Genomic DNA, 16,083 nt, shown 5'->3' with positions numbered 1-16,083 from the left:
GGATAGTGGGTACCTCCACTCTTCTCCACCTCCCCCTTCCCCAAAGGAAGGTGTTGGGGACCCTTCAAACTCCACTCAAGGACCTCCCAGATTGCCTAATGTGTACACTACTTGCCACAACATCCATACTCCCCAAATCCTCACTTTCCCTCCTATCTTCGTCTTGCAACTCAACTTTTGTCTACTTCAAAATCCCCGATTGACCTGTGGGGACTGCCTTGGGCGGATCTGATGAACATTCTTCAACAGTCTTTAGCCCCTGTATGTCTCCCATCTTCCTGGCTCCGTGGACTCAGAGCCCCTTCTCCTTTTCTGAGAGTGCTGTTCCTCATGACTGTCCCCGTGGCAAACACCCTGGACTGGTGGACAGAGCCTAAGGACAAGCTGCAGTGACCGGGCCCATATCGAGGTGTCCCTGGACCACCTCCTCTTACAAGCCCTGCTGTTCAGTCAACACTTCAGAAAGCAGGTCTTCATGAGGGTGTTTCTATGGCTTGGAGAAGGGAAGATGGAGTTCACAGCTTTTCAGGAGCGCCTCATGGGTAACGCCTCTAACTAGCACCTGTGGTTGGGGCTCCCTCCCCCCTGCCACAATGGAACCATCTCTGCCCTCTGCCTCAGACCCAGGTGTTTACTGAAAGTGTGAGTCACTTCTGAGGTGCAACATGAGGGTTCCGGAAATGCAGGAAGTTTAAGAAGAGGTTAAGCACTTGGCTAGAGCCAAAGCTGCCTTCTTCATCCGGGCTCTAGGCGCTGCCTTCTCTAACAGGGGAGCTAGTAGCTTCTTCCCTGGAATCTCACCCCGCCCCCAACTACCCCTCCTAGTGGAGCATCAGCTACTTGGGGTTCCAAGTGCTCTTGGCTTTGCATTTTCCTCCTCTCTGTTCTGATGGACAACTGATTTTAGCAGGAGACCAACCTGCTCTGTGCTCAGCACTGTGCGCCAATGGTAGGGCCACTAAAGAAGCTTTATCCTACCTTAACTCCCTCCTATGCTAATGGTCCAGCCCCAAAGATAAGACTTACACAAATAAAATATTTTGAGAACTAACTAACTTTGTATTTAGTTCTGGGAGAAGGCAAAATATCAAGGCAATACAGGGAATCAGCACAGTTCAGAGCTGTGTTATCTAATAAGGTAACCACTAGCCACATGTGGCTATTTAAGTGTAAATTAATTAAAATGGAATGCGATGAAAACTTAGTTTCTGGGTCCTCCTCAACATAGTAGGTACTTTGCAGCCACATGTGGCTAGTGGCCACCATATTGCACAGTGCAAAATTAATATTTTTACTTTGCAGAAAGTTCTACTGGGCAGGGTTGACCTAGAGTGACAGAGGTTGACTTCAGAACAGGCATGGCTCTGGGTGGGCCTGGAAGGATTGCAGGAGTAGATTGAAGAGAAGGGGAAGGGAATTCCAGATAGGAGAAACTACGAAACTGTGTTCAGAGGTTGGAATGAAGCAGGCATTTGGGGGCAACTCCGGGAATGAGAGGCTAAGGGATGATCAGAGTACTGACCCAAAAGGGTCATTATAAAAGTTCCATGGGTGATGTTTGCGAAGGGCATGGCATAGTTCATGGCAAAATAAGCGTTACCTATTCATGATGTTATTCCTTATCATAATGTAACTGTTTGTAGGTTCACTGCCATTATTATTTCTGCTTCTCTCTTAAAGAGAAGAAAAAGAAAAAGAAAAAAACATTTTTATATTATTGATTAATCAATTTTTCCTTATTGATTTAAGGAAAATTTTCTTTTTTTTTTTTTAAAGATTTTATTTATTTATTTGACAGAGAGATCACAAGTAGACAGAGAGGTAGGCAGAGAGAGGGGAAGGGAAGCAGGCTCCCCGCTGAGCAGAGAGCCCGATGCGGGACTCGATCCCAGGACCCTGAGATCATGACCCGAGCCGAAGGCAGCGGCCTAACCCACTGAGCCACCCAGGCGCCCTAAGGAAAATTTTCTTAAATTTTCCTTACCCCAAGATCTTTCCTCACTCCAAGGTAGTCTCCTGTATTCTCTTCTAAAAGTATTTTTAAGTAAAACGTTAATTGAAGTATAATATGCTTCCAGGAAAGTGCATACATTAGAAGAGTACAGCTTCTTGAATTGTGGCCCAGTGGGGCATTGGTTCCTGAGGTCACACATTTCAGCACTGGCAGAGCCAGGTTTTCTAAGAGCCAGGACTCCTTCTCCTTCTAGTTTGTCCTGCTATTGCTCTGAGCAATCAGCTGGATCCCCTTTACTTTAAGCTCTGTGACAGTCCCAGCTGTCTCACCCCAAGCACTGCTGTTGTTTCAGGGAATATGAAGCGCCTTGGGGCATTTCCACTGTGCAAAGGTTCTGGGGCACAAAGGGAGTTTCCTTGGACGAGCTGGAAGGTGGGGCTGGAGTCCAGAGACAGGGGCATTGATGAGGTGGATGGTGGGAGAGGGTCTTACCCAGCATAGCAGCTTCAGGTTTTTCAATTTTTAAAGTCTGTCTGTGGTTGTTAGGCCCTGAGAACTGGTGATCATGACAGACAACAAAATCTTCTTTAGAGCTTTTTGATCTACAACATTTTTTTTTACAACTTTTTTTTTTTTTTAATTACTTAACACCCACATGATTCCAGTTCTTCCTAATTCCAAAGAAAGGAAGAAAGACCTGATTGTTGATGAGGTCATACAATAGAAACTTTCTGTTTTACTCTCTCTCCACTTAAGAGCAGTTCCTGCTTGGCTCTTACTTCCTTAAGCCACTCTGCAGCTCCTTTGTGCCAGAGAGCTGGGGGAGGGGGGCGGTGTCATGGGGATGGGCTGTTTTTACAGCTGTGTTGAACTCCAACCTGAGAGCCGTCCATCCCACTCCTCACACACTCCAGCGACTCCATTGAGGAGGGAGAGGATGTAAATCATGCCCTCCCCCATGTGTTCCAAGCTCATTTGTCTCTGAGCCTCACCCAGGGGCCTCTTAACTTCTGACTGTTAAATAGTGAGCCAGAACTGCCCAGAAAGGTGACTCTTCAGCCTAAGAGTAAGGCCTACCCCTTGGGCCAAGCTCCCCTCCTATCTACAGGTGTGCCTGGTTTTTCAGGATCAGAGCATTGACAAAACCCCAGATTGATAGGGCCACACACTGGGGAGGGCCCCCACTTCTTCCTCTGGGGGAGGAAACTGCTTTTCTCAAAGTTCAGTGAACTAGAAGGCTCCAAGGACTCTAGTTTTGACAGTCATGATTTTATGAAGATATATAGAGATCAGATTTTTAAAATGCACTGTGGGAGTTCACCAATAACAACAGAGCTCTAAGGTTTACTGTGTTCTCTCTGGGCTCCAGATACAGTGCAAAGTGCTTCTCGTGTGTTCTTTTGTCTCATTTCAGATAGCCTTTTGGGTCACCTGTTCTTTTTCCCAATCAGCAATAAGCAATTGATTACAAGAAATGAACGTGCTGAGCAGCAGAGCAAATGAGATCGCACTTTCTGGAAACAAGGGAAGCCCAGCTCCTTGCACCTGAAGGGCCCCAGCTCACAAGACCGCATGCTGTCCCAGCCTTTCTCCCTTGGCGACTTGTGCTCTGAGGCAACACTGTGGTTACTTCTCTTTGAAATGTGTGGGGTTCCTACAGCATCTGCTGCTTATTTTGTGAACTTTGGCCAAAAGGAGGTCCTGAAGAGGTCCCACAGCCTCCTCCTCGCCCTACCTTTTCGGCACTCTGGGACTCCTCTTTTGATCATCTGCCCCCCTGATAAGCCTTCGAACCCTGCAAAGATTTCAGTCGCCCACCAGTATCTGTCTGTCTGGTGTTTGTCTTTCTCTCTATGAACCAGAGCCGTATAGACTGGAAGCAGTCCTGCAGCATGTCTGGTATTGTCACTGTAACCATCACTGGCGTATGCACCTTTGCCACAAATGCTTTCACTGCGTAAGTCATTGACCATAAGGCATTTGTGTCATAAAAGAAAAAAAAGAATTGGTTGACACAGTTTAGTTTCATTTCTCTAGATGCAGTACTCCCGTTTTTTTATTATATAAATCTTAACCTTCATAATGGTCTATACAGTGGTGCACTTTTGAACCCACATCTCCCATAAAACTTTAGAACATCTATCTACAGACATGTGGGAATATGCCAAGAGGAAATGCCAGTATAGAAGTTTTTCAAAAGGGGTCCTGCGTGGCTCAGCTGGTTAAGCATCTGCTTTTGGCTCAGGTCATGATCCAGGGTCCTGGGATTGGGGGGGTCTGCTTCTCCCTCTCCTTCTGCACTCCCCCTGCACCAGCTTGTATGCTCACACACACTCTCTCTCTCAAAAACATAAATAATTTTTTTAAAAAGAAGGCTTTCACAATGCAATACAAAGCTCAGTAACAAATATCCATCCTAGTATTTCTTTTAATGAAGGAAGAAATTTTAGTGGGAAAAAAAATGTGATGCTGGGGGCACCTGGGTGGCTCAGTGGGTTAAAGCCTCTGCCTTTGGCTCGGGTCATGATCCCAGGGTCCTGGGATCGAGCCCTGCATCGGGCTCTCTGCTCAGCAGGGAGCCTGCTTCCTCCTCTCTCTCTGCCTGCCTCTCTGCCTACTTGTGATCTCTGTCTGTCAAATAAATAAATAAACAAAATCTTAAAAAAAAAAAGTGATGCTGAATGAAAAGATGAATTAACAAGAAGAAAAATAATATCATAAACAAAAGACTTTGAAGAAAAGTGCATAGGTACAGCCCACAAAATAAAATCAGTTATTTGTGCAGTATTGTGGTGAACCTATACTATATGTTTTGAATATATTCAAGAATTTACATTTTGTGGGACGCCTGGGTGGCTCAGTGGGTTAAGCAGCTGCCTTCGGCTCAGGTCATGATCCCAGCGTCCTGGGATCGAGTCCCACATCGGGCTCCTTGCTTGGCAGGGAGCCTGCTTCTCCCTCTGCCTCTGCCTGCCACTCTGTCTGCCTGTGCTCACTCTCGCTTCTCTCTCTATGACAAATAAATAAATAAAATCTTTAAAAAAAAAAAAAAAGAATTTACATTTTGTAATAGTCTTTTAAATTTTGTTGTTCATTTTTCATGTTTCATTATGTTCTTTTAAATGAATGTCCCTCTTTTATTTTTCATGGTTTTATCTTGTGTAACAAAATTGCCTTATGGCCAGTTAGTTAATGTGGCAAAAATCCCTGCAGCCAAGATGTTATGGTGAAAGCACCTAGAACCTTCCTGCAGACAGCAAATGTACTAACACCTTACAGATGTCTCAATTACTTGGATTAAGAGTCCCCAGCTCAATACTTTCAGGAACAAGGCAGATAGCATGACACATGAAACCCACTGGCTGGGTACTGGGCACCACTGCTCGACTCTGTTGGGTCCGTTATCAAAGGAATGAGACTGAGACAAAGTTACGCAAAGCCTTATTCTATGCCAAGCATTAGAAGTTAGACTGACCAGCCAGGGAAACGAGGCTGAGACAAAGTAAAAGTTATGTAAAGCTTTATTCTATGCCAAGCATTAGAAGTCAGACTGACCGGCCAGGGCCGCCTCCGAAGAGAGCGACGCCCCTTGGTCTTACAGGCTAGTTTTTATAGGGCACAATCGCAGACCTCTACATATGTGGCTTTGGCTGATTGGATGTCTCCTACCTGTGTGTTTTAGTAACGGTTACCTGGAACCAATACTAGTAACTGTTGAGGCGTTTATTAAACAACAAAATGGCCTTGTTTTAGGTGTGTGTTTTAGTAATAGTTACCTGGAACCGATATAAACAAAATGGCCTTGTTTTAGGTGTGTGTTTTATTAACAGTTACCTGGAACTGATATCAATAACTGTTGAGGTATTTATTAAACAACAAAATGTCTACTTAGGCAACATGGAGTCACTCTGACTAAGTAGGCCGAGGCAGGCCCTAAGGGTTTAACATGTTTTAACGTGGAATCGACCCCAACAGACTCCACCATGTCTGGTTGCAAAATTTTAGCAAGAACCACAGGCCCAATCTTAACAGATTTTTTTTTTTTTTTTTTTTTTTTTTTTTTTTTTTTTTTTTTTTGGTGGTGGGGTGAAATCTCTTCATTTTTCTGTGTTGGCAACTATTTTTAAAAAATCTTAAAATATCATGGGGGGGGGTCACCTGGGTGGCTCAGTGGGTTAAAGCCTCTGCCTTCAGCTTAGGTCATAGTCCCAGGATCCTGGGATCGAGTCTCGCATCGGGCTCTCTACTCAGGAGGGAGCCTGCTTCCCCTCTTCTCTCTCTGCCTGCATCTCTGCCTACTTGTGATCTCTGTCAGGTAAATAAATAAAATCTTAAAAAAAAAAAAAAGGTCAGCAAGAACATCCCTCCAATATGTTTGACCTGATCGATGAGAACTGGTGTTAAAAATATATATATATCATGTGGGATGAGCTAAAATACCTATGGGCCAGACTTAGTCCTTCAGTACCAAATTTACAACCTTTGATGGTGGTTTTCACTTGCATGAATTTTGTGGTGGAAATTATCCAAGGAATCCCCTAATTCTTCATTTTGCTTCACGTGTGTATGGATGTAGCCCTTGCTCTTGAAATTATAACTATCCAGGGTTTGCTACGTTGGGTTTGCACAGCTGACTTGAGAGACCATAGCCTGAAGAACAAGAGGAATAGAGGGGAAGCAGTAGACAAGTCTTCTGCAGTAACCCGGCTGGGTAGCTTTGCTCACATGAATCTCTTGGTTTGAACATCCTCATTTATAAAATGAAGGTTTAGATGAAGGGATCCTACCACTTCCCAAATTCCATAAATCTATGGCCTTAATATAAGTGATTGAATTAGTATTTCTTTTTTTTGTTTGTACCTAAAATAATCTAGACTAGTTACTTAGAGACTCAGGCTTATGGTGCCCTAGGGAAATAAATCTAATTTACTAGAGTATAGGGGAACTCTGTGGTGTAATTTTTCCTGTCTGTTTCCCTAAAAGGAGAGGCTAAGGAAGGGTTCACTCTAATATGAAGTGCTACCTCAGTTTCCCAGTGGCAAAAGTCATTAGAAATTTCATTTAGAAAAAAAAAAAAAGAGATTTCATTTGAAATATGGAGCGAGAAGATGGAGAAAGGACAAATATATTGATAAAGAATAATAAGAACAGACCAGGATGTGGAAATATTGGAACTCTTATTCATTGCTGGTGTGCATATAAAATGGTGCAACCACTTCAGAATACAGTTAAACAGTTCTTCAAAATATTAAATATAGAATTACCTTACCATATGACCTAGCAATTCCACTCCAAGGTACAACCCAAGAGCAATGAAAATATATATCTACAAAAAAACCTTATACATAAATATTTGCATCATTATTTACAATAGCCAAAAAGTGGAAATAGTTCAAATGTCCATTGAACATTTTATCTATTTATTTATTTATGACAAAATTATATATGTTCAAGGTATGCAGTGTGATGTTTTGATATATATATGTTCTAAAATGATTACCACAACTGAACTAATTAACATATCCATTACCTCTCATACTTTTTTTTTGTGGTGAGAACACTTAAAATCTACTCTCTCAGTAAATTTCAAATATATAATACATTATCATTAGTATATTCACCAAGTTGTACATTAGGTCTCCAGAACTCACTCATCTTATAACTAACAGTTTGTATCCTTTGATAAATATTACCTCTTCCCCCTTTACTCTCCACCTCCCGCTAGCCTCTGCTAACTACCATTCTGCTCTGTTACTATGAGTTCAACTTTTTTTTTTTTTTTTTTAGAATTCAAATATAAGTGAGATCATGAAATGATTGTCTTTCTGTGTCTGGCTTGTTTCACTTAGCACATTGTTCTCCAGGTTCATTCATGTTGTCTCAAATGGATGGTTTCCTTTTCTTTAATGCAGAATATATTTCACTGTGTATATATTATCACACTTTCTTTATCCATTATCTGTTGATGGACCCTTAGGTTGTTTCCATGTCTTGACTATCATGAATAATGCTGCAATGAATATGGGAGTGCAGATATCTTATTAAGATGGTGATTTTTGGATATATCCTCAGAAGTGGGATTGTTGGATCATATGGTAGTTCTATTTTGATATTTTGAAGAACCTCCATACTATATTCTATAATAGCTGTGTCATTTTACATTCCCACCAACAATACACAAGGGTTTCCTTCTCTCTACGTTCTCCCCAACACTTGCTATTTCTTGTCTTTTTGATAATAGCCATTATAACAGGTGTGGGGTGATATCTTATTGTGGTTCTGATTTGCATTTCCCTGATGGTTAGTGATGTTGAGCACCTTTTCATAAACCTGTTGGCTATGTGTATGGCTTCTTTGGGAAAATCCCTATTCAGGTCCTTTGCCCATTTATAAACTGGGTTATTTCTTTTTGCTACTGAATTGCATGAGTTCCTTGTATATCCCAAATATTCATTTGAATGGATAAATAAAGTGTGGCATATCCATACAATGCAATACTATTCTGCCATCAAAAGGACCGAGACACTGATACAGGCCACAACATGGATGAACCTTGACAGTATTACGCTAAATGAAAGAAACTGGACACAAAAGGTGATGTTTTGCATAATTTCATTTATATGGAATGCTCAGAAGAGGAGACCCTATGGAGACAGAAAATAGATTAGTGGTTTTGTAAGGCCGGGGGGGATGGGGAAGTGAGGAGTGAGGGATTTCTTTAGGAGGGATTAAAAGGTTATAGTGGTGATGTTGGCACAACTCTGTAAATATGTTAAGGCCCACTTACTTGTGTACTTTAAGTGAGCGAATTATATGACATGTGAATTATATACCAATGCAGCTGTTTAAAAAAGAAATAGTAAGGATAAAAAGGTTTAAATGAAGGGATGTATGAATAAAAATGTAAACAAAGGTTAATGAGAAACAGAAGAAAAGAATGTTATAGATTAGATTAAGTTACTAATACATATTTTTAGAGCTCTTCATTTTATACTGAGAAGGGGCTGCTTTTAGCAGGCAAATTATGGTTAGAGGAAGGGATGTTTAACAATCAGAAATTGTGATTTTTATTCTTGGCTATGGTCCTAAGCATGAAATTGTTTTCCTGATATTTTTATGTAGTGTTTTGAAGTTCAGGCAGACTGCTCCTCTGTTTTTCGATTCCATTTGTTTGAGTTTGGCTTGTTTGAGTTAATAATGAGGATGCGTTATGGGAAGGGACACTCATGACATAAGTACCAAGAGGGTTGCCAAAATTCTGCAGACCTTGCCAAGCCCCAGTGAGTTGCCCCATGCCTTGCAAAGTCCAAGTCACTAAACAGGAAGAGTGAAGGACTTGCTAGTTGGTGCTAAGTTTGGGGCATTCTGTGTTTGTGTGCCAGGGGTAAAACATTTCGGCAAGATGTGGTTGATTTAGTTCAATTGCACAAGGGCAATTTCAGTGGAGTTGTAATCCAGGCCATGCTTTGTCAAATTCCTTAGAAGTCACATACGGGGATGTCTACATGGGCCTGGCAGGTAACAGAAGAACCTACGTGGTTAAATGGAGGGCTCCCTGTCCCACCTTAAGGGAGAAGCCCCTGCTCTGTTCATGCTGCTTGTTGCTGTATAGAAGTGAGGGCCATTGTTGCCAAACCGATCTCCTGATTTTTCAAAAGAAACTGAAGATAGGGATTTTTAAATAGCAAACCTTTCCTTTTTTAAATGTTGCTATCTAACTAGAATTTAAAAATGCAACAACCCACGGAATGGGAGAAAATATTTGCAAATCATATGTCTGATGAGGGACTTGCATCTAGAGTATATAATGAATGCTTACAACTTGATACTGAAAAAACAACCCGATTTTAAAATGGGCAAAGGTTCCAAATAGCTATTTCTCCAGTGGAGATATGCAAATGGCCAATAAGCACATGGAAAAAAAGCTCAACATCATTAGTTCTCAGGAAATGCAAATCAAAACCACAAGTTACCATTTTATACCTACTATAATGGATGACTAAAATAAAAAAGAAAGATGTCAGCAAGTGTTGATTAGTATGTGAAGAAATGGGAACCCTCATACATTGCTGGTGGGTATGTACAATGGTGGAGCCACTTTGAAAAACAACTTAGCACTTCCTCAAAAGGTGAAACATAGAGTGACCATATGACTCAACATTTCTATGCCTACATATATACTCAAGAGAAATGGAAGCATGTCCATACAAAAACTTGTACATGAATGTTCATAGCTGCATCACTCCCAATATCCAAAAAGTGGAAACAACCCAAATGTCCATCAACGGATGAATGGATGAACATTACATGGGACATTATTTGACAATAAAAAGGAATCAAGTACATACTACAACATGGATAAACCTTGAAAACATTATGCGAAATGAAAGAGGTCAGCTACAAAAGACCATATACTGTAAGACTACATTTATATGACACAGCCAGAAGAGGCAGATCTATAGGAAGTAGATTAGTGATTGCCTAGAGTAGAAAGGATGGAGGCAAATGGGAAGTAAATGCCAAGGGAAATGGGCAGTAAATGCCAAGGGTGATAAAAATGTTCAAAAAAATGGAATATACTAAAAGCCATGGAGTTGCATACTTTAAATGGCTAAATTGTATAGAAAGTGAATTATATCCCAATAAAACTGTTATGAAAAATGACTATAGCGAGAGCCACACAAAGCTCTGCCAGGCTGCCAGCTTCAAGTCTTTTGATTAGAACTTGATCAAATGCATAGCAGGTCTGGAAGAGGCTGGTCAACCCCAGATTCCTAGGAAACAGGAGAAGAGGATGATCTGCCAGTTCTAAAGTCACACGGCTATTTAGTGGCAGAGTTAGGGCCAGAACTTGTCCTCGACCTTTACCTCTAGGCCATGCTGTTTCTATCCAAAGCCCAGATTTCAAGGCAGAGCCGGGAAGGGATTGTGAAAAGTCAACATCAGGAACAGCTGGATATACTCTCATCCTTTTCCCACATTTTCTGAAGGTCTCTCATAGACTCCTTGAGAAAAGGATAAAATATGGTAAAAAGGAATCCTCCTTAAAGGAAGAGAGGACACAATGCTTCCCTGAGCCTCTTTTCCTGAATCATGGGGAGGTCTGCGTGTTTCAGTCACTTACTCTGTATATTCCTGATTCATTTACACTTAGCTCATCATTATGTTGTTTGTGCAAGAACCATTTGATGTCCAAGAAATCCTTTGGGTCTCTTTAAGTTAATTTTTTTTTTTCGTTTGAACCAAAGAATTGAACTTTGCCAAGAGTAAATAGAACTCAGATATCAAAAGGTCTGAGTTCAGTTTTCATTGAATACAAAGGGGGAGTAGATTCTGAACTGAGCCAAATGCATTCTCCCACCCTTAATTTACAGTACATTGTTTTGGCAGACTCTACAGTCCCAAAAGTTGGCTTTTCTTCTCCCATTCCTTTCTAGGGTGTAACCACAAGCCTATCTTTGGTTAGCTTTACAAAAATAAGGCCATATTGTACCAATTTATGAGAGCCTCACTCATCACTGGTTCTATAGCGATCAATTTTATTAGAACAAACTGAAATGTTTGAAAAGGTTAAAAGCCTCCTCTAAAGTTGTAATTTTGTTTGATATCCTACAAGGATTTTTATTTTTTCAGTCCTTTCATCTGGGGTTTTATCAAAAGGGATGTTGCTCCCTTTCCCCCATCAATGGTGAGGCCATCAACCAGTTATTAAATTGAGTATTGGAGGGCTACTTTGCTTGTGCTGCTCATATTTGGAGAATGAAACAGGTCTGTCATTCTATCTTTAAAGGAGAAAGGGTCAGAGAAAGGAGTAGTGTTTTGAGCTTTTTTTTTTTTTTAATATTTTATTTATTTATTTGACCGACAGAGATCACAAGTAGGCAGAGAGGCAGGCAGAGAGAGGGAGAAGCAGGCTCCCTGCCGAGCAGAGAGCCCGATGCGGGGCTCGATCCCAGGACCCTGGGATCATGACCTGAGCCGAAGGCAGAGGCTTTAACCCACTGAGCCACCCAGGCGCCCGTGTTTTGAGCTTTTTAAAAATAACAAAACCAATCTTAAAATAAAGAAGCAGAGCAAAATTAAGATCACCCCAAATTCTGTCACTTCAAGATAAACGTTAACACTTTGTGGATCATTCTCCTTTTATTTTAAAAAGGTATCTATGTGGGGCGCCTGGGTGGCTCAGTGGGTTAAAGCCTCTGCCTTCAGCTCAGGTCATGATCCCAAGGTCCTGGGATCGAGCCCCTCATCGAGCCCCTCATCGGGCTCTCTGCGCAGCGGGGAGCCTGCTTCCCCTTCTCTCTCTCTCTGCCTGCCTCTCTGCCTACTTGTGATCTCTATCTGTCAAATAAATAAATAAAATCTTTAAAAAAAAAGGTATCTATGTTAGTAGAGATATATGTGCATATATAATCATAAAAATGGGATATTACATTATTTTGTAATCGGCCTTTTCCATCTTAGTTCATAACTAATTATCAGTATTAATAAAATTATATCTACTTCATGCATAACATTCAGTTGCACAGATGGAATGCAACTTACTTAAATGATTCAGGGAGGAGTCTTTCAATTGCAAGTGACAGAAAATCCATGTCAAACTGACGTAAACACAAAGGGAAATTTTTTTGCTGATATTTGAAAAGTCCAGTGGGAGATTTGGTTTCAGGCATGGCAGGATTCAGGGCTCAAATTACATGATGATGTTATGCCCCAATAATGGGTCCATGATTAAAGGAGCGAGACTGATATAAAGCGAAGGTCAAGCAAAGCTTTATTTCACGCCAAGCATCAAGAATCTAACCGAACGTTTGGGGACGCACCTCTTACAAGAGAGGGCGACCCTTCTCTGTTTCACAGACTAGCTTTTAAGAGCAAAGGCCATGCGGTTGGGTCTGGCCACGCACAGGTGACCAATGAGATTGTAACACACACAGGAAACTCCACAGTGATGCTAGGTGACCAACTGAATTATAATTTACCCTAGTAGACATTTTTTTTTAAAGATTTTATTTATTTATCTGTCAGAGAGAGAGAGAGGGAGAGAGAGTGGCAGAAGGGAGCAGGGACAGTTTAACTTTAATGAAAGCCTCTTGCTAAATAGGTCCTTACAATGATGTTTCAGCTTCTCTTCCTTTCCTTTTGCTCTGCCTTCTGCTGCTTTGGTGCTGCTCACATGTTGCTAGCAGAGGCAGCAGTTCCAGAAAACATGCATCCAGGTTTTTACCTGGCAGAGGAGAACAAAGCTCTGTGCCAGCTCCCACCATGTAAACCACGTTGCCCTGGTCCCATAGCAATCTCTGAGTCTTCACCGCGCAGCTTGCGCCCAGGTCATCAAGGACTCCTGGAATCCAAGTATTTCACCAGAATAACACAGACTGAGAATGAGCTGGGGAGGGAGGTAGGAAAGGAAGGAGAATGGGTGAATATTGTATGGCCAAAATAAGCTCCACAATTCACATGCTTGAACATGTAGAACTATTTTTGTATTGTTTCCCAGGGTTTTTGTCACAAAGTACCACAAACTAGGTGGTTTGAACAGAAATTTATTTTCTCACAAGTTCTGGAAGCTGGAACTCCAAGATCAAGGTGGGGTTGGTCCCTTCTGAGGGTTGTGAAAGAGAATCTGTTCCATGCCTCTCTCCTAGCTTCTGCTCATATGGTGGCAATGTTTGGCATGTAGATGCATCATTGTGATGTCTGCCTTCATTGTCACATGGTGTTCTGTCTGTGTCCAAGTTTCCCCTTCTTATAAAGATACCAGTCCTATTGGATTAAGGGTCCAGTGCTTCAGTATGACCTCATTTGAGTGATTACATCTACAGTGGTTCTATTTCCAAATATGATCAATCACATTTTGAGATACTAGGGGTTGGGGCTTCAAAATACGAATTGCGGGTGTGAGGGGTACAATTCATTCTTTTTACACACTTAATGTTCTGGCTATATCTAAGGCCCATTGCAGTCTGGGTTTGAATGTTGAATCTGGCTGCTTCTCTCTGGCCAGGGTTTGGACTACCAGGTTGGATGAGGTGACCTCTAGGGTCCCTTTGTGTTTCAGGTCTTAGGGGCTAGGAATCCATCCCGCTGCCTGAATGTATCCCACGGAGCCCCACCCCTGCCTAGCTTGTGGACTTTGGGGAAGTGACTTAACCTCTGCAAACCTCAGTCTCCTTAACCAGTAAAATGAGCATAACTGTGCTCCACTCCTTGGTTGTTGTGGGCCAGGCACATAGCGCTCAGCAAACATTAGTGACTGTTCCACCTCTCCAGACATGTGAGGACCGAAGAGTCAGAACACTGACATAACCCCAGTGTTCTCACCTTTCGTGATAATTTGGCCCAACAATTTCTCTCTGAGTTTGTCCCAGAAGAAGCTTCAGATGGGAAGGGCTGCCTTGTAAGACAGCAAACCGGAATTCAAATCTGGTCCAGGGAACACAAAGTATTCTCTCTGCTAAAGCCAGATGCTGTAAATTCTGAGCAGACTCTTCCTAGGCAGTGTGATTACGAAATACCTGTTTCTTTTGCGTCCCACTTATCCGCCTCTCTGACATTTCCTTTTTTCTCTTACAACTTGATCTTTCCCACCATCTATCAGATGTGGGCTGGAACCAGTCATTTTATTTACAATCTCCTTCTTTTTTGGCTCTATAAATCTGGGGACATGAAACAGCCGTCTGCTGCTTTCCAAGGCGCCACATCTTTTCGTTCTTTCAGACTTTTTCTATGGGGCCTAATTTAGCTTATCTAAATGCTTATTGAATAACAACCAGAACTTCAAGTTCTTGCAGATGGCAGGATCTATTTGATAAGGTGTCTTAAGGCCTTCACCAAGGTCAAAGCAAGAAATGTAGATCAACTTAAAAACGTGGTTACTTTCACTTAGCAAATATTTCCTAAGTGCTGACTCTGTGCCAAGTGCTGTTCTAAGCACCAGAATCCCTTACCCTTGAGAACTGCACATTCTAGGCGCATTCATTCACGCAGAAAATATGCAGTGAGAACCTACCACATGGCAGGAATTGTTCATCATTAAACAGCAGAGACACAATCCTTGCACTGATGACTATTGTGTGTGTGTGTGCGCACGTGCATGCGTGCGCGCGCGTGTGTGTGTTTATGTGTTTGTATGAGGGGAAAGAATACAATACAATACAAGTAAATTTTTATCATAGTAAAAGGTGATAAGCACTATGGAAAAAAATACAGCAGGGTAAGGGGGGATTAGGATTGGTGGCAAGGTTGTATTTTAAACAAGGTGGTCAGAGAAGGTCTGCATCAGGTCCCTGCATCAGGTTCCCCGGTCAGCTGGGAGTCTGTTTCTCCCTCTGCCCCTCTCCCTGCTCGTTCTCACTCTCAAATCAATAATTTTTTTTTTTTTTAAGAGAGAAGATGATATGTGAGCAAAGACTCACAGGCAAGTTGAGAGAAAGGTGAGGAAGAGAGCCCTAATATTTGGAGAAAGAGCAAGTCCAAAGGCCCTGGGGCATGAGTGTGCCTAGTTTTTTCAAGACTAGAAAGGAGGCTAGTTTTCTCTGGAGCCAAGTGAGCAAGGTGAGAATAGAAGGAAGTGAAGTTAGGGGCAGATCAAATAGAGCTTTCAGCTTGCGTGACCTGAGGAACCATCAGGAAGTGCTAAGCTGGGTAGCAACATGATCTCAGACTTCGAAGGATAGACCTGGCTGCAGTGTTCAGTCTAGACAGTGCAGGTGTGGGTGGCAGTAGAGAGGCCAGTAAAATCAATCACACAAGTGCGCCAGACCAGAGCAGAGACAGGAGGGGTGGTGAGACGCCTCGGATTAGGGATTTATTTTAAAAACAAGTCAACAGGATCTGACCGGCGGGGTGGAGGGGTTGGGGAGTGGGGTGGGTGGGGGGTGTTTGAGCGAAGAGGGTAGGGATGGCTTCAAGAATTTGGCCTGAGCATCCTGAAAGAATGGAGTAGCCACTGGCTGAGATGGCCAAGACTGGTGGAGCAGTTTTGTTTTGTTTTCATGATTTGGGCCGGGAGCTTGGTTCAGACAAGTTAAGTCTGAAGAGCTTGTTAGCTCTCCGTGTGGAGTGGCCAGCTGGATTTGGACGTTGCCTGGGGAAGTGATTTGGGGGGACATCTCTAAAGCCTCAGG

This window comes from Lutra lutra, chromosome 14, assembly GCF_902655055.1.
Source record: "Lutra lutra chromosome 14, mLutLut1.2, whole genome shotgun sequence".
Classification (NCBI taxonomy): domain Eukaryota; kingdom Metazoa; phylum Chordata; class Mammalia; order Carnivora; family Mustelidae; genus Lutra; species Lutra lutra.
This window is presented reverse-complemented; position numbering follows the sequence as displayed.